Here is a 13879-nt window from a genome sequence, read left to right as displayed (position 1 = left end):
TACTGCAACATTTTGGGAAGGTAGGGTAGGTTGGCCTGTTAAGGTGGAGCACGGATTAAACAGTTTTAAGTGAGAGGCATTAGTCGTTCTGTGTAGATTCACCTTGCATGTCCCATTCCCAAGTACCTTCTAGACCGAAAAAGGGCTTTCAAATTTTGGTTTGAGTTTAGAATTACACCCTTTCCTCTTACATTTCCTTTGTATCAAAACAAGGTGACCAAGCTTGAACCTAGACTGCTTTTGATATTCAACAGAACTCAGCAAAATTTGAGTTCCAAAGCGGATTCAGTCCTTGTTGGTAACCATTGATAATGAGTATCATAAAGCAACTGGTCTGGTTATCTGCACACTCCGCCGAGCATAAAAAAGTTTACAGCCTCCTCACTACTCGTTTACGGAATGCTCTCATGACCTGAGAAAGCAGGATATTTCAGCTACTTTGGTCATACACATGGCTCAACAACATGTTTCTCCAGGCATTGCCCAAGGTACAGCTACCACTCTCAACTTTTCTATTTGACTGCAGATGATAAGGAGTTGTGCGAATTTTAGCGATCTGCCGTAATCCGCACAGTTCTGTCATTAGGTCACCCTCGGATTGAGGCCCACAATTACTATGGATCACTTTCAATAATCTAAAAGAACAAAACACTTTAATATTAAAAACTTCTGCTACAATAGCAGTTGCATTTGGTATGGGTAATGCATCTTGCTATCGCGCAGAGTGATTGGTGAGCACTACAATCCATTTATTTTCTTTAGCAGTTAAGGGTAATGGTCCAATTAAGTTGATAGCCACTTTTTGCAAAGGTCGTCTTACCCAGAAGTGTCCATTGCTTGAGGAAGGTTTGAGCCTACCTGGGTTTGCGATTTGACAGATTTGACAACTCTTGACTACTCTTCTTACATCAGCAGTAATATTGGACCAGTACCATGTCAATCGGTACTAGCAAGCTGGTGCACAGTTCTCCAAACTCCTGCATGAGCAAGTGTGCGGGTTGATCACATAACCTGCTGTCTCATATCTTTGGGAAAAACTTGCTTCATGTCATCTATTACAATGAATGAACCGAACTGTAACACACCATCCTCCCTTATTCGCATAAGAAAGAGCATCGGGCTAAGTTTCCTCAACTCAGAACCACCCAAGGTAACAATCGATTGATCAAGCTCTTGCTGATTGAGGACAGCATCATTGATCACAGCTACATCCTCAGACAGCTTCTGTGTTTCCATCAAAATAGACACATGGTTGCCATCTCTTGCAGATTCTTGAAGGTCAGGGCCATGATTCCTGGATTGGTTGAATAGTCGCTGGTCAACAGGAGGCATTGAGTTCGCAGGTAACACTGATACTACCTCATCATGGCAATTTCTGACAAAATTGTAGGAAGATAACATGCAGTCAAAACCAGCAGTCGCATGCTTTTTGAAAGCATACAATTGTTCGCCAGTGATTTTGAAATTCACTGGTTTTCCATAAGACTGTTGCTGTTTGATTTCACTATTTAGCTGATCTGTGCTAGACTCTACATTCAAACACATGATTCTATCACACTGCTTGCAGTCGTGGCAAATCCGCCTGGAAAGTCCATCAGCATGTCCATGTTTACTTCTAACTTAATGCTCTATGATAAAATTAAACTCACTTGGGATTTCTAACCATTTTGCTAATTGAGAGAAAAAGGTGGTCCTCCAGAGTGAAAGCAGTGATGCATGGTCGGTTCTAATTACAAGTTTTTCATCATATAGGTAGAGCAAAAAATGTGTCCAAGCTTTCACAACAGCCAATAGCTCACGTCTCGTTGCATAAAAGTTTTGTTCAGATACAGACAAACTTCGACTTTAATAGCCTATAATCCTATCTTGACCATTCTGCACCTGAACCAGAACGGCAGTCATACCGTTGAAGAATACGCCAGCTTTTAGAGTATTTGGGAGTGAAGGGTCAGGGTATCCTAACACAGGTGAAACCATGAGATCATGCTTCAGGGATTGAAAAGCATTTTGACACCTTGTAATCTATTTAAATATGATGAGCTTTAAAGTGAGTACATTCAAGGGTCGGGCTTTACTGAAAAAACCTGCCATAGACTGACGATAATAGCCAACAGACTCAACAAAACCTCATAGCTCTTACAATTCTTGGAGAACAGGCCAGTTAGCTACTACAGCGGTTTTATCTGGATCTGTGGCTACACCACTGCTTACGACATGACCCAAATACACAACCTTGGTTTAAAAAAGGTGGCATTTGAATAGTTTCAGCTTCAGCCCAGCTGCTCAAAGTTGATTTCATACATTTTTCAGGTTTTGATAATGACTGTCAAAGCTGTTTCCTATGGCATTAATGTCATCGAGGTAAAGAAGTAGCTAATTCCAGTATAGCCCATGCAGCACTCGCTGCATCAACTGTTGGAAAGTGGCAGATATTGCTGTCAAGCCTAAAGGCAGGACATTCCACCTACATAATTCATTATGAGTGCAAAACGCAGCCTTATTCCTAGAATCCTCCTCTAATGGTACCTGCCAGTACCCACTCATCAAATCCAGCTGCCATTTTTCTTTTTGACTAGAACTACATGGGAGTTCTAAGCTCTCTGTTCTGATACCATCAAGTTTTGATGCTGCAGCCTTTGGATCCGCCTATCGACTTCTGCTTCTTTTTCCGTCGCTAGATGATGTGATGCTTGTTAATCGGTTTCATGCCACTCTCTACCAGTATCAAGTGCGATACAAATTTTTTCAACCTCGAATAATTATCCTCAGTTAAAAACATCGCTGTACAAGATCAACAGCTTCTAAATGTCCTGTTTTTGATGTGGCTGAAAACATGCAACAATGGCCTCTTGGTACAAAGACTCAAAGTTCTCAGGCATCAAACTAGCATAACCTCCTGATGAGGTAACAGGCTTGCAACACTTTCACCGGCTTGAGCAATTTGGCTGTCTTCCACTAAACGAGTTTTCGTAACACTTTTACAGTAACTGTTACGGAAACCCAATCGCAACAAAATAAACCACAAGGGTTCACACACCTGACCAAGGTTTTTCTTCTATGATCTATCAAATAAATGCTTGCAGCCAATGCAATTTTTGAAGACGCTGCACTGTTGATGCTTTCCATCATCCCAATGTCAAAAATGATGGGTTTCGATAATTGGCACGGAACCAGTTAGAACAACCTGCACCTTGATAGCCTTTTCAATGCCTTACCAGCCTGTACATGACAAATGATGTCCATCAATGGACTAGAGAGTCTGCAAATCGAACATGGCAGTTCTGGCTTTGCAAAAAAGGCATTTCTAATATGGAGTCATCAATATCTGCTATGTCAAAAGAGGTGTCAATAAACTCAGACCGCAAACGATCAACCAAATTAAATTGGCCGAGCAATTGCAAATTTGACCCATCAGTTAGCCTTCCAACTTAATGTTGAAATGGCTCAAGTATGTGCTTCCAACCTGGTAGCAACTTTTTGAGCACCCTACTTGTCAGCAAGTTTGTAGTACAGCTACTAATTATAAGAAATAAGTCTGGCAGGCGCTCTACTTTGCTTCGCAGATACAGGGACGACACGGAAAATGCTACATTAATCCGAATTCCCTCATCGATAGCATTACAAAGTACTGGAGTATCGGGTTCACAGGACTTCAAGTCATGCATATTCCCTTGTTCCCGTAGACTAGGAAATTGATGTCTTGTTTTTTTTTGCGACTTCTGCATAATAAATGATTTATTAGCCCTTTTCAGTACAGCAAAACCTCCTTTCAGGAATGGGCAGTTACGCTTGAAATGACCAGGCCATGAAACAGTTGGTCACACACTTCTGCTTACGCATAGCGAAGCCTCCTATTACTTCAAGCCAATTTGATATAGAATCCAATTGTCAACTTGAATGACCTAAGGCTTTTTCTGTCTTAGTAGGCCGACTGCAAAGCTGAAGTATTCCATCCTATTATTTTATAATGGGGGCAACTCTAGGCTTGCTCAGTTTTTTGAAGGAGAAGGTTTCTGCAGCTTCTATGGCATCTTCTAACATTTTCGGCATGACTGCAAGAAGGCTCCGTCGGAGAGCTTGATCAACTATAGCACGATCGAAATGTTCAAGGACCATCTGTTTCCCTACTCCACAATCAAAACGCCCATATGCCAACAGGCTTAACTGGTCACTGTGATCACCAAAAGCGTGATAGCTTTCATTGGATTTTCACACGAGGGTATGGAGTTTTTCCCCAGCCTACAAAGTGGTCAACTCAAGCTTTGCCAACAACCTACTAAACTTGTCTTTCAGAGAATCTCTAGTACAGTCCTCAGCTTATCTTTTTAGGCTCTCCCACAACTACACTAGGAAAACGTGGTCATCTAATCTACACATCTTAGCGACTTTTATGAACTGCTTTATAAACAGCGACATGTTGCTTCGTACATCAAATCGTGGTGGCGTTAGCTTAACCTTGGAGGTCATAGAGCTAGCATCCCATGATTTTCGGAAAGTTACAGTGAACTGGTCTACCAGCTCCTTCAACAGTTGCCTAGAACTTCCCTCCTCAGTATTTCAAAACTGAGTCTGAAAAGCTTGAGCATTGCCATTAAGGTGAGGAGATTCCATATTTGAAAAGCTCAAATCGATAGGTGGAACCGGGCACACATCACGCATCAAAGTTCTAGGGATAGCAGTAGTCAGAAGGCTGAACCTTTGAAGCAACAGGAGGGGTGCTGGCTTACTAGGCCTTCCCTGAACACAGTATTTACTGCAAGCTTCATCAACGAATACCTTGACATCATTTCTATTTTGCCTTAAATTCCCTCCATCATTTCTATCATTGTTCATCACCCCTCTAGAGTGAACAAATGGCTCCTCCAAAGGAGTGGTAAAGGGATTAGTAGAAAGTTCATGTGGTCTGAGCTACGCAACAAAAAGGTTATAGACCACTTTGGCGAGTGTGTCAAAGGAAAAAAAGATTGAATGCACAAACATTTAATTTGGTTGGACTAATGAAAGGCTTAGTAGAATGTAGCCCGAATTCTTCAGCCATTATGAGAATGCCAGTGTTGTAAACTAATGACTCGGTACAAACAATGATTCTGACACAGAAATACTGCTGCTGTCAATGAAATGAAATTCACCCGGGTGAGAGTCAGACAACTCACACTTTGTTAGCTGGGTCCTTTTCAAAGCGATCATATAAACTGATTGCCTTAAGAATTCACTTTAAAGATTCAGTAGCAGTCACAAACAAAAAAGCAGCAGGTGAGATCCAATCGACTATTATTGTCACCGATACCATAAAAATATCAATGTTACGTTACCACTGTGCACTTGTCTTGGTACAACTTAGTCCAAAAGAGATGGTATTCCTCAATACAAAAAAATCACATACGGCTTGCCTACCAGAAATCCTCAACCAGACTGACTAATATTTCACAAAAATATAGCGCAATAATAATTACAACATATCCGGTCCCAGTTTTTGGAAGTCTTGCTTTAGAAAAGTAGCCTTTGCCAAAAGCAGGCTACTGCAGGAACAGGGTAACCAACCAGTGGTTGAGGGCCAACGGCAAGTAAACCTGAAAACCGAATCTCATCGAGTCGCAGCTTCAGAACGCCATATCAGTATCTTTGTGGGACACTACCCATCCTAACCTTGCTCAGACTATTACTGATTTGCTAGGAGATAATAATATTTGTTTTAGAACAATACGTCTTTACCTCTGTCTTCATCAAATTACATTTTTAAGGTTGACTTGCAACAAAATTTACATGACAGTTACTTGGAATCAAAAGGTTCACCATGTCTTACTCTGCTGTATTGTAGGTGCAAATATGTGGACATGTGATTACAAGCTCTTAAAAGCTAAAAAACGAACAGTTTTTGAGCTGTTAAGAGCTTGTAATCGCATTTCCACATATTTTGCATGTACAACTCAGCAGTGTAAGACATAGTGAACCTTTTGATACCAAATAACTGTAATGTGAATTATGTTGCAAGTCAGCTTTCAAGCCAGATTCGTATATTGACAGTGTTTTTCTCCTAAAGCAGTGAACTAAATCACTGGATATATGAGAACCGATTGTCATCGCTTACTCATTTTTGTGTTACCACAGTCAGTATTTTTGGTTTTTGTTTCAAACAGTTTTGGACTTCACATACAGTATACTATTCTTTTTCTCAAATCTATCAACTTATAAATGCTTTACATCTAAACAAATTCTTGTTTTGTTGCTTCTTACAACATCTTAGCCATTTCTAGATCACTGTTACTTTTTGGCAGTCTCTTTGTTGGGCAGTTTCCTTTCCTCTCTCATGCTTTATGATGCAATCACATGACTTTCTTTACATAAAATGCAGTTTTTCAACTTTGCATTATTTTAACTTGTGTATCTTGAATCACGATATCATTCTTTATGCAAGCAGTGTCCATCTCTTATGAAGAGTGTAAGTGTGTGCATCAATTTAAGAGAAAAGATTTCAGATGACTGACAGGCATCCTTTTAGCAGGCATTGTTTCGAGTGGAGTTTCGAGTGGAGTTCGATTGTTTCGAGTGTTTTCATTTGTTGCCTGGTTTTCTAGGTTTATTTTTTTGTTTCAAATGGTTAATGTCAGTTTATTTTTCCAGCAGTTGCAAAATCTGTTATACATTTTCGTAGCACCTATATGGCCGATGTCCTCACACATTTTAGGGACTAATCCTTCGCATGTTATCCTTAGCATATAGTATTTTTGGTCTAGCAATGCTTTTGACACTCATGACACGGATTTGTTTCATTAGAGAAAAATGGTTTTTGTTGTTGTTTGTACACTGATTGGATTTGCGATAGCAATAAAATAGAACAAAAATATGCGAATCTTAGGTTGAGCGTAAATTTATTCTACTGCAAAATGACTGTTTTAAAACTTCTATGAAATCAATCAAGTTAACTTTAGGACAGTTACTAGAAACTATAAGAATAGCAGACTGTGCAATTGAAATCAATAAAAATACAATTAATCATTTAATAAATGATCTGTGAATTGGTTTCTACCTGTTCTCCTTCTAGATACAAGAGTGAGCTTCAGCAATATTATTGCCACAGTTGATCTTTAAATATTTATTAGACAGTCTATTGCTTTGCTGTACATATTTCATTTTACAGTAATTATAACTGTGAAGAATTACGACTTTCTAACCTACATATAATGTGTACTGCATGATCTAATGATTTCAAGTTGTTTCACTAATCATTTTAAACCGGCAGTGAAATTATGCATACCATTTTCAAGTTAAACAAATGTAATCAAGATTGGTTTGGTTTTAAATAATTGGATGCTGATTTGTTTCATCATTTTTGTGTTTGAGCCAAATTATTTCTGTTTTCTTGACCTTTTTTTCACCCAATATCATTTTTACTGCAGATACAATCTCGTTACTGTATAATGTCAACTAGCTACAATGATTATCCGCTGAAGAAACGTCGGTCTGTTGAAATGGCTGATGGCAATGATATCCCTATTGCTAAAAGAATCAAGGGTCTTTCACTAGGGTATGTAACTCTAGCTTTTTTTGCCTGATTTAATCAGTTCATCAGTGGTACATTGACTACCTCTCTTTGTGAGGCAATGCTTTGAAATTTGTTGGACAGGTGTATGCAATGAAACTATTAAAATGTGTCATTTTTTCCTATGGCTGGTTTATTTTGTAATGTGTTGAATGCAAGGCATTTCATTAATATGTTCAAGTATTTATAGGCCTCCATCATAAAATACATCTATTTTTACAGTTCAGAATCAATGCTGGTAGATGGAGACCTTCAGTGCAGAAATGATGATACTAATCAGCCAACTGTCACTCCAAGCTCACCACAAGGGAATGATCATTTCTATACAGACACCAATATTTATGAGCCTGAACTCGGACCCTCTCTGAACCCTCACTATTATAGTTCAAACAAGATTCTATTTGAGGCCCACATGTATAAACTATACAGAACTCAGGAACGCTAGTGGCTTATGTCATCTTTTCTTGCATCCTCCATTAGTCGTAACTTATCGCAATATTTATTAATACACTAAAATTATTTTATGCATCTTCACCAGTATGACTGTGTAATAAAATACCAGTAAAGGAAATGGGGATTATCAAACAGAAATTTCTTCAGCTTGGGTTTTTTGTTTATTAGCAAATTAAATAAAGAATAAATATGCGAAGATAACAAGTACAGCGAGTCTTACGAGTTATTGGAAAGAGATTTCTATTCATCTTTCTGGCTGATCACGTTGAAGTTCTCAGTGTCAGAAAATAGATCAAAAGACTCACTGGTCATTGGTGTTTTACTGCCCTGTGTATACTGGGAGGATTTTGGCTGAGGGGTGCTAGTGGCTAACCTATCTGAAAGAGCAACTGAAACGTGTGAGCTTGCTCGACTGACACGTGAGGGTGTCTGAAAGTCTGTGGGCAAAAGCAAAGGGGACATAAATAAACTATCATTCAATCTGGCTTTATTTCTTGGAGCTGATGGCGTGACGTTCAAGCTATCCCTGACATGGCAACGCTTTCCCATCACCTTTCTTTTTAGTGCTGCTGGAGATTCCGAAACTTGCAATAAAGTAGGTGGTTCAAGTACTAACGACTCATCAAATTCTGCAATCAGACTTTCCTGCCAGGAATCTTCAAATTCATTTAACTCTGTCTTTAATCGTTCCACATTTGGTGTGGTTCTCATTTCACTTTCACCAGTGGAGGATACTGTTGTGTTTTTTAGATGACTGATTAGGGTTTGTGTTTTAGAAATTTTAATAACATTTAACTTCTGAGCCTTTATAATCGGACGGCTGCCGAAAATTTCATGCTTGTTGTCTACTTGAACAGTCACATCCTTCCCAAGGAGAAATTTGAGCAAACAAGATTTAATCACTTTTGTAGAGACATTGCTTTTGGTGGCTTGATCAGTGACCATCCTAAAATGCCGAAACATTGTATAATATTGTACAACATAGTTGTCAGACAATTCAAATAGCGCATACAGACTTGATAAAAACTTAGGAGCTGAGCAAGTAGTCCATTAAAAGTAATTTAGGCTAGTTTTATGTACAAATATATATGGCCTCTATATTCCCAGCCGCAACAGTCAATCACAAGGCAATTTTTTACTACATGTGCACTGTATGGTCAATGACAACATGCCTCTATCAGCTATATTGAGCACATAGGTTGTCTCATTTAGCAACTTCAACTTTTCTTTAATGACGGCATAAAAGGGTAAAAGGCATTTGCTGCAGGTTGTCATACACTGAGTCAATAATGATATTACCATTACAATTTAGGCAACGAATAGGCTATATGTCTATGTTTACAGCCCTACATGTTTACGGTTCTACTAATCCTAAAAACTCGATTAATCTATGACTCTAAAGAGCGTCTTGTGGCAAATGGTGCCATAAAATTGAAATCGCAAACTACGCATGACAACTTTACCTATAATACTCATCAGCATTGCAGCCAATGAGAGGTTCCAGGGATTTGCCGAAAACGGTCAACTGGCAAATTTGGCGAGAGGCCAGCTCACAAACCTTCATGCAGAGCTTAAACTTGCGCCGCAGAGAGGACTGCAAATGAGTCTCTTCGCACTTGCTACATAACAGCTGGCTAAAACAATATGTTAAAAAACATGTAGTGAAGCTGGAAATCACTTTAACAGTGTTACATAACCATTTATCATCTATTGCATGAACTAGGGTGAGTAGTAAATCAACAACAATGGTTTCATCAAAATAGCAACCCGCTCATACTGGAGTGATTGTTATTGAAGTTTCTGAGAATACCATCTGTTCAAGTAATGAACAAAAAAGATTGCAAATTGTTCTAATTATCAATAGCAAAAATATAACATGAGCTTTCGAACAAAATAGCACAACACCCTGAAAAATTAAATTAAAAAAAAAAGTAAATACCTTTTATTATCCTGAGGGGCTAGCTCAGTCATTTTATACATACACTGAGGACAACTCCAAAATACAAGGTCATCAACATAAAGAACATCTAGAATTTTGTACATTGTATTACAGCAGCGGGGTCTTCGGTTTTCGAATATATCTGCAAACAAAATAAAGATGCAATGCGTAATAATCCAGAAAGGTTTTTAAGTAGCACAAAGACAAAATATTTCTGAGAGGTTAAATTTTTAACCCCTCAAAAATAAATAAAGGGTTAAATTTATCTCACGAAAATCCGGATCAGCTATTTGCAAAATACGACGCCAGCCTCTACTTGAATGCCACCTCTATTTGGCCACCACAATGAGGGTAAGGTTGAAAAATTGAGCGCCATGGCATTCAAATAAAGGTTCTACAGTATATTCTACAAAATACATAAATGAAGTATGTAGTTGAAATCTGATCCTCTAATGAATATTCAAATAGCAAGCTTCTTGACAGCAAGCTTCATTCATCTCTCAAACAGTCATCCTAGATGCCTGTGAGCATCAGGATTTGCATTAGGAAATTAGAAATGATCAAGCTCACCGTTTTTACATTGTGTCAGTGTTAACTAACCATTTTTAATAGTAGCTGTGGATTTTTATAATCATGTTCAAAGTTTGATATCTTCAACAAGCTGTAACACGGTCAAATACAACTACAGTACTACAAAGTTGCAAGGGCAAAAGGTTAACAATTACTGTAATTATTGAAAGCTTCTCTACTAAATCGTATGAGCAGTAAAAAGATATTTCTTGAAGAAACACTTTAGTTATTCCAAATTTAGCAGTTGACGCTTGATCATTGTGTATTACATGTTTAGTTGTTTACGCAATGTCTTATAATCAGCTCTTATAAATGAGCTGTGATGCAATTTTATATTAATACCTACATTGCCAGATGTGGTACGCTTTTCAATTGTTATATTTACATGCAAAATAATTTAGCTTCTTTTATATCATTGCCAACCAATTACCTAGACAAAACAGCATTGTTCACAACAAAATTATATTGCATACTAGTACGGCAAATTAAAATATCACAATAAATCAACAGGGACGCATCAAAATGGTATAAGGTAATTGGTATGTATGTCTATATGGTACTAGGTTAATGCCCTGCATTGCCCAAGTAATAAAAGTCTTTGCACAGATTATTTTCTATATAACATATAACAACAGTTACCATTCTAACTTTCAAACTTCATATCATGCAAAAAGTGCAGTTTAAATAAATTAGGAGCAAAAATGAAACAACTGTGAAGGTTTTCAAACATTGTCAAACAACTGTAACTTTCTAACTTCATATCATGAGGAAAATGTTTTGTACAGGCCAAATAAATTAAGAAACAAAATAAAACAGCTATGAAAGTGTTTAAAGATTGACTTGCAACAAAATTCACATTACAGTTATTTAGTATCAAAAGATTCACCATGTCTTACCAATGATATACAACCCCCACAGGATAGGCGACGGCGATCATGTGGGCGGGGCCTAATGATCGAGCTCTGTTGAGATGATCCAATTAATACGAACTGAGAAAACAAAAAAAAAATTCTGAATATGTTGAATTGACAATAACAATTCGTGCATAGAAGTTTGTGTGTGTTAAAAAGGTTACTGTTCCAGCAGAAGCTATCCAACAAAACTTTGAATACGACGATACTGGAACCTCTCAATACTGGTACAAATATAAAAATGAGATATTGGACTGTCTTTGTCTGACCGAATGGAGAGAAAATGTAGAGGCTATTTCTACTCGAGATAATACAATCGTCCGCGTGAAAAGTATTAGTCTTTACCGGTTTAGCAATTGAATCTTACGAAAAACCAAAAATAGAAGTTCACAAAAAAACAGTTTTCCATATGAGTTAACAGAGTTTATAGAGTTTCAATTAATACGTGATTCAATAAAGCATGTGCATTTGTGATACGGTATATGATAAGAGCTACAGAATGGTAAGGACTGTATAGCTCAGTGGTTAAACGCGTAGTTGGAAACTTGTGGTTGCACTCTCCATGAGTTTAAATCCAGCATAAAACAGAAATTTAATTCAAAAATTTTAATAGCAATAGCTAGACATACCGAAGTACAGACATACAGACAGCCTTTGAGACTTATATATATTGTATAGATATGGTATTTGATAACTAGTCAATAGTGAATACTCATAACATTTAGTTGCTCTTTAGTTGTGATTATTTAAAATGATTAGTTGCAAAAATCTGCTGCACAACAGATTTTTGCAACAGATTTGATTTTAGGAAGATGTAGTGATATTGTTTAATGACAGCCATGCAGCAGACGAGATTTGTAGACAGTGAATGTTGGCATGTTTCAATTTCATGTTAAGTGATTGGTCTTGTTACAAAATAAAATCAATAACTCATACATACACTGCAATCGTTATCATTCAAACTCACCAAACGTGGCTCAATCCTACAGGAGGGCTCCACCATTGCCCAAAGATAGATAAGCTTGAATAAGTCCTACTTAACGACTTAAAACATGGTGAAGCATAGCCGAGACCCTTCCTACTACCCATTGGCTACCACTCTAACTAAATAACTGCTTACAGTTGAGAGAACAAGCAGACAAAACATTCTAGATACATATATAAGTGCGTCAACTTTCTGCCATCATTTTCCTTGCATCATAACCTACCAATATCAGACCTACCAACTATTGAAACTAACTATGCTTTGCAAGTCACTACAGCATGTGTTTTGCAAAAACATTTCATTTTGTCTTTGCTCACTTATATTGCTTCGTTCCATTTATCGACATTGTTTTTCTATAGCTTTTAGTTTAATAAGGATGGGCATTAGCCACTTGTACAATTTGCTTTATCCCTTGGCATAGGCACCCAGCATGCAGAGATGCCCATGTAGTTGAAATTCATAACTTTGGCAGTACCAATTACTATTGATATTTGCTGTTCTGATAATATTATGGTTAGTCACACAGCTGAAATAATTATCACAGACCATTTAATAGCTCAACTTGAGCCTTGCATATACAAACTAGACACTGAGCAAATTAAATCAAGTTCATTGAGACACAACAAGCAATTTACCTCAGTCAAATTTGAATTTCAATTCTATAACAACGTGTTTGTGGGAATTGTCAAAATTATACGACAACTAGCGCTTTTATGTATACTTGAGCAGTTGGTTTTGGGCATTCGATAAATGGGTAGTTTGAGTGTGGTAATATTAGCACTGATTCACGCAGCTTCGTTTACACAAATTTCATTTCTGTAAGAAAAACGTGTAGCAGTCATTTCACCGTATTTTTAGATAACTCCTCGACAAATTTGACTTGGAACTGCAAAAAGGCGTGTTATAGCGCGTTGCCTGAGTTTTACTAGCGACTAGGTTTTTTCGTAAAGACAGACTGGTTAGGGTTAAAACAACAAACAAATGGGTTAGCTAGCAAACAGCGAGCCAAATACTAGCTCATGTAAACGTAAAGTCAAGGACATTACAATAATTGTAAGTTGATAATTTCAGCTAGGTCAAGGCTATCAGATTGCACTCGGTTTGAAATCTTAGGTAGTTTTAGAATTGCGTCCTCGTACGTGTGCGTATATGTAATATTGAAGATTTGTAGTGTGGTTCTACTATTATTAGATCGTTGTTTGTTTTAATTTATTTGAGAAAAACGGCTACAGAGAACCTGTTTGATATTTGAGCTAATTGTTATTGAACGATTTAATTAAATGTTAGTATTCTTTTTTAAAGATCGATAGTTTGGATCAACTCGTAAGTTGTGTATTGGTAGGCTAGAAGCAAGTCAACAATCTAAAACAACACAAGTTAAATAACATAAATTACATGTGAGCATTATAAGATATGTAATGAAGGTCACACACGATTGCTCATAATAGTTTATTCACAATTAATGGAGGACGACATGTTAT

The 13879-nt window shown here is 37.5% G+C and overlaps 1 long non-coding RNA gene across 1 annotated transcript; it reads left to right on the top strand.

Moving 5' to 3' along the window:
• The first annotated feature begins 7395 nt into the window (after nt 1-7395).
• Nucleotides 7396-8197, top strand: LOC137385425 (uncharacterized). The gene is made up of 2 exons (XR_010977769.1): nt 7396-7525; nt 7763-8197. It is a non-coding gene; the product is annotated as an uncharacterized lncRNA (long non-coding RNA).
• The last annotated feature ends 5682 nt before the right edge of the window (nt 8198-13879 follow it).

This window comes from Watersipora subatra, chromosome 1, assembly GCF_963576615.1.
Source record: "Watersipora subatra chromosome 1, tzWatSuba1.1, whole genome shotgun sequence".
NCBI lineage: Eukaryota > Metazoa > Bryozoa > Gymnolaemata > Cheilostomatida > Watersiporidae > Watersipora > Watersipora subatra.
This window is presented reverse-complemented; position numbering and strand designations above follow the sequence as displayed.